Source organism: Suncus etruscus, chromosome 9, assembly GCF_024139225.1.
Source record: "Suncus etruscus isolate mSunEtr1 chromosome 9, mSunEtr1.pri.cur, whole genome shotgun sequence".
In the NCBI taxonomy this organism is placed as follows: Eukaryota; Metazoa; Chordata; class Mammalia; order Eulipotyphla; family Soricidae; genus Suncus; species Suncus etruscus.
In genome coordinates this window covers 64,631,463-64,637,729 of record NC_064856.1, presented here as the reverse complement: position 1 = coordinate 64,637,729, position 6,267 = coordinate 64,631,463, and positions in this window count along the sequence as shown.

Genomic DNA, 6,267 nt, shown 5'->3' with positions numbered 1-6,267 from the left:
AGAATAGAGAGTAGATGCAAAGCAGACAGCATTTCTCTGATGCTTTATCTCTGGCCCCCCTTGTGAGCCAGCAGGCACCTTGTCCCCTCTCAACAATCCAAGTTTCTCCTTTATACTTGCATGTCCAAGGGGGTATGTCCAGGGGGTGTGTCCAGGCCCAAATGCAAACCAACTCTCTCCAACCGTCTCTTCCAACTGCCATAAGGGACATACTATAATTCCAGATTTTGTTATCATTATATATATTTTTTGTTTGCTTGGATTTGGGCCACACCCAGCTGTGCTCATGTCTTTGTGCTTAGGAAAATACCTAGCAGGATGAGGTGATCATATGGGGTACAGGGGATCAAACCTAAGTCAGATGCATGCAAGACAAGTGTCTTACCCTCTGTAAGGTCCCAAATTTTATATTTTATATTACCATAAGAAACATTTATGGGTTCTAATGTTTCAATACCTTCTCCAATTTTTAGTATTTTGTATATTTTTATACAGAATACTATAAAGCCACTCTAGTTGTTTCTCATCTGTACTTAGATCTTTAGTTTCCTAATATCTAATATTGAGCATTGTTAACATACATATACATACACATCTCCTCCTCCTCTTTTTCCTCCTCTTCTTCTTCCTTCTCCTCTTCCTTCTCTTCCTTCCCTCCTCCACTTCCTCCTTCTCCTCCCTCTTCTTCTTTGAAGAAATGTTTATTAAAATCTTTTACCCAATACTGGATTCTGGATAGTACACAGCAGGTAAAGTGCCTACCTTTTATGCAGCCAACCTGGGCTCAATCCCCATCTCAGACATCCCATATAATAAGCACTACCAGGAGTAATTTCAGAACACAGTCAGGAGTTAGCCCTGAGCATCAGAGTGTGGTCCAAAGACAAACAAAGCCTTGTTTGTTCTTTCATTAGGTCATTTATCTCTTTAAGCACTAATTTGTAAGAGTTTGTAATATGTTCTGAATATATTACTTTTGTTTTTCTTTTGGGGCTGCACCTGGCTCTTTTTTTTTTTTTTTTGGTTTTTGGGTCACACCCGGAGGTGCTCAGAGGTTACTCCTGGCTGTCTGCTCAGAAATAGCTCCTGGCAGGCACGGGGGACCATGTGGGACACCGGGATTCGAACCAACCACCTTTGGTCCTGGATCAGCTGCTTGCAAGGCAAAAGCCGCTGTGCTATCTCTCCGGGCCCTGCACCTGGCTCTTAAGAATTAGTGCTGGCTGATTTGAGATCTCATGGAATACAAGGGACTGAACCAGAAAAGCCACATGCAAGACAAATGTTCTACCTGCTGTACTATCTCTGATTTTTATCTTTCATCAGATATATATCTTACAAATATTTTCTCCCATTCAGTGAGTTTTCTTTTAGCTGACTTGGTGATATTATTTTCAATGAAGAAATGTTTACTTTGATGTAGTACAAAATTAAAAAACAATATTTTTCTTTGGTGCTTGAGCTTCTGATGTCATAGCTAATAAACTTGCCTTGGTGACGATTGTACAATTCTAAGTATATGAAAAAGTATTGAATTGTACACTTTAAATGAGTAATTTATGTAATGTGCATCTTGACAAAGCTAGTTTTTTATTAAATTTATTTTAAAAAATGCATCACATAGTTGACATAACTGATCATAATACATTTGTTTCTAGATGACCAAAAGCAAAGTTATTTTAAAAACTTAGAAAATAGAAAGAAAAACTAAAGAGATGGAAGATAAAGGAAAGAAGAAAAAGTTTAATAGCAAGTATATTTTTGAAAATTATTGAATCACCAATGAACTCATTAAAGCACTAGCAGAAGGTTTAGTAAGCTCCTCTTTTTTTTTTTTTTTGTTAAGGATAAGAGTTAAAGAAATACAGTAAAAATGGTATGAGAGTGGTGATTGTTGTTGTTTGCATAGGCCCAGAAAAATATGGAGAAAATGGAAAGGAAAGGCCTTGGCCTAAATACAAGGTGACTTTACCCCTGAAGTTTTCTGGCATAAGACCAAATCTGGGCTCTAGGCATACTAGGTTGCTCAACCCCTGAGTCATTCTTTGTGATCCCAGTAAAATTTTTTCGCACAATCGCTGTTGTTTGTGTCAGATTTCTGTAGTTAGAGATCTTGGTTTTTGTGCATATCCTACATCGAAGTCAGGATGATGTGGAGCGTCCTCTGGTTTCACCTCACCAATAGAGGGCAATGTGGAGTGCCCTACCCTGAAAGCAGGTTTTTGCTGTTGCTAAGACGGCTGAGTGGTAAAAGAACTCTCTTTGGAGTAAGTAAATGCCAGGGCAGCAGTAGGGTCTTCCCTGATAGAGGTTTGCTTCCTGGTGATGTCATAGACAACTGTGGTTGTTTCTGTAGATGATATCCATGGTTCAGGGATGTATGGGCAATGCCCGTTCTTCTGAGGTCTGAGCCAAGTCATTATGACAATGTTCAGGGTGTAAGGCCCCACTGTATTACATGTGTGTTCCTATCTCTATTAGATAAGAACTTAGTTGCATATGGAATATTTTTCCATTTTAATGTGCCTATGCAGAAGAGGAACAATGCCACAGATAATATTAGTGCATAAGGGAGCCAAGGGAACAAGTCCAACAATCCTTGTAACGTGGTTCTAACATGAACTCTAAACAGAGAGACTTTTCTACCTGAATTCCTTATTGAACAAATCATGAAAAAAAATCAGTGGGGGAAATTGTCATTATATAAGAGGATATTCAATAAGGGTTATAACAGTTAAGGGAATAAATCTAAGATATCCAAATGAGATATACATGACCCTTTTTAGTCTTTAGAACAGGGATCTCAAACTCGCGGCCCGCGGGCCATTTGTGGCCCTCTGTACAACATTTTGTGGCCCGCGACCGGCCTTCAAATATCACAGTATTTGTGATTATTCTCTTACTGAATAATCACAAAAAAAATCGCATTAGTAAGAAAAAAACGCATTAAACATTCTCATACCCCGAGCAGTTCCGTTCGGGGTATGCAAATGTTTAATGCAATTTTTTGCGATTTTTTTCTTACTAATGTGATTTTTTTATTGTGAATATTCGGTAAGCGAATACTTAGCGCCTAGCACAGATGTCATTTCCACTGCTCCTGCCCACTGTCCATTACATTATCAAAAGCCTAAGGGAGAGAAGGGAGAGAAGTATATTACAGAATTAGATTTTGTCGTACCTTCATCATGACTTCATCAAAGCCTGCAGAGAAGAGAAAGATTGAAGACAAGCACAAACAATTTCAGGAATAGTGGAAGACGCAGTATTTCTTTGTTGAGCACAGGGGCATCCCCACATGTCTTATTTTCTCAGAGAAAGTTGCAGTGCACAAGGAATACAACTTGAAACGCCATTATTCAACTAAACATGCTGAAGAATGTGCAAAATATCAAGGAAATGAGAGAGCCAAGCGGGTTGCCAGTCTTAAAGCATGTCTAATGAGGCAACAAGATTTCTTCAAGAAAGCAACCAAAGAGAATGTTGCATCAGTCGAAGCTAGTTACATGGTTAGTGAGATGATTGCTAAGGCAGGGAAACCATTCACAGAAGGAGAGTTTGTTTAAAAAAAATGCATGTTACAGGCTGCAAGTGTTATCTGTCTGGAAAAGAAAGGTCAGTTTAGCAAAATCAGCCTTTCTACCAACACTGTGGCAGAGCACATTTCTGACATGTCAAGTGTCATTTATCATCAACTGTGTGAGAAAGCCAAATGTTTTGATGCATACTCACTTGCTCTTGACAGGGCACGGATATAACAGACACTGCACAGCTCACAATTTATGTCCATGGTGTTGATTGCAATTTTGAATTGACAGAGGAGCTGCTCACAATAATTCCAATGCATGGCCAGACTACCGCTAATGAGATATTTCGGCATCTGTATGATGCCATTGAGAATGCAGGTTTGCCATGGAAGAGGTTTGTTGGAATAATAACAGATGGAGTGCCATCGATGATAGGGAGGAAAAATGGACTGGTGGCACTTGTTCAAAAAAAACTTGAAGAGGAGGGTGTAGAGAAGGCCATTGTTCTTCACTGCATTATCCATCAGCAGGCCCTTTGCAGTAAATGCCTGCCGTGTGACAATGTGATATCTGTTGTTGTGAAATGCATCAACCAAATCAGATCCAGGGGCTTAAAGCACAGGAGGTTCTGTGCTTTTTAGAAGAAATGGAGTCAGAATATGGAGATGTGCTCTATTTCACCGAGGTACGTTGGCTCAGCAGTGGAAATGTCCTGAATAGATTTTTTACGTTGAGAGAAGAAGTGAAAGCCTTCATGGAGAAGGATGGGAATGCTGTTTCTGAGTTAAGTGATCACAAATGGCTCATGGACTTAGCTTTTCTTGTTGACATCACACATAAGCTGAATGTACTAAACAAGATGTTACAAGACCCGGGGCAGCTTATCAGTGCTGCCTATGACAACGTAAGAACAGATTTGCCGACTTCAAAAAGCACAGAGCCACTTTCCAAATTTTTGTGGACCCCCTTTCCTTTGATGTGCAAGAAGACCCTCCTATGCTTCAAATGGAGTTCATTGACCTGCAATGCAACTCTGATCTCAAAACCAAGTTCAGGGAGATTAGTGGAAAAGCAGACATGCATGGGCAAATTTTGAGAGAATTTCCCCCCAGCTTCCCTGAGCTTTCCCAAATGTTCAAGCTAACCATGTGACTTTTTGGAAGCATATATTTGTGTGAAAAGTTATTCTCCACATTGAACTTCAATAAGTCAAAGTACAGGTCTAGACTTAATGATGATCATCTTCAAGCCATACTGAGGGTCTCAACTGCTTCCTCTCTAAAGCCAAATGTGGTTCAGATTTGTGAGAAGAAGCGCTGTCAAGTCTCTGGCAGCAAGAAATAGGCAAAAGATGCCATGTTCAGAAGAACTGTTCATGATCTTCACTCAACGTTCTATTCATGTTCAGAAGAAATAATTAAAACTGTTAATAATGACGTTTGAGGACTTTTTTTTTTTTTTGTGAAATCCCTTATGCGGCCCTGCCTTACCCCGACTTTGCCTCCTGCGGCCTCCAGGTAAATTGAGTTTGAGACCCCTGCTTTAGAAATAGTCAGGGGGGTGTAAAGTTTGGGTCATCACTTGACAAAGTTAGTTTTTAAATACATATTAGAAAAAGGACAGACAGAAAAATTCAGACCTTGGTGACATTGTTATGATTTGTATATAAACCAATAATTCCTCCTTATTAAAAAAATAAAATTTAAATCGGGGCTAGAGAGATAGCATGGAGGTAAGGAGTTTGCCTTTCATGCAGAAGGATGGTGGTTCGAATCCCGGCATCCCATGTGGTCCCCTGTGCCTGCCAGAGGTGATTTCTGAGCTTAGAGCCAGAAGTAACCCCTGAGCACTTCCAGATGTGACCCAGAAACCAAAATAAAATAAAATTTAAAACAAATAAAAATGTTACTATGGTAGTTGAAAAAATTGTAAATATACCCCAAACTGAAACTGTATAAATATTAAATTAAAAAATTGTAATAGAAAAGCTGGGGTTTTTTTGTTTTTTGTTTTTGCCCTTGGCTTTTCATCCTCACTTGGTGGTGCTCAAAGGTATACTCCTGCCTTGTTGCTTAGGGATTGCTCCTTCCTTGCAGTGTTCAGGCTAATATGCGGTGCTGGAGATTAAACCTGAGCTCCTGGAACCAGAGAGATAGCACAGCGGTAGGACATTTGCCTTGCATGAAGCCAATCCTGTTCTATTCCCAGCATCCCATATGTTCCCACAGCCTGCCAGGGGCGATTTCTGAGTGCAAAAACCAGGAATGACCCCTGAACACTGCTGAGTGTGGCCTAAAAACCAACCAACCAATCAATCAATCAAGTTAAAAAAAAAAAAATAAACCTGAGATCCTGCATGCAAAGCAGGCTCCACCCAACTGAGCTGTCTCTCTGGTCCAAGAGAGCTATTTTAAAAATAAAGCATTACCAGCATGGTATTAGGGCCTACCTCAGAGGGGAGATTGATTCCTGGTGCTGGTGCAGGGTACTGTGAGAGTTCTAAGATTGAGATATGGGATTTTGGGTTGGACAGTAGATGTCCTATCACTTGAGGTCTAAGTCGAGACCTCATGACAAATATTCTGGGGAGAATGTGCCCCTGTATTATAAAATCGATGGGTTCTTATTCCTATTAGATAAGAACTTATGTTTCTATACATAAGATTTCCCCCATTTTAGTGTGCATATGCAAAAAGGAATGATGCTTTATCATATTACTAGTGCTTTGGGGGGTAAAAAT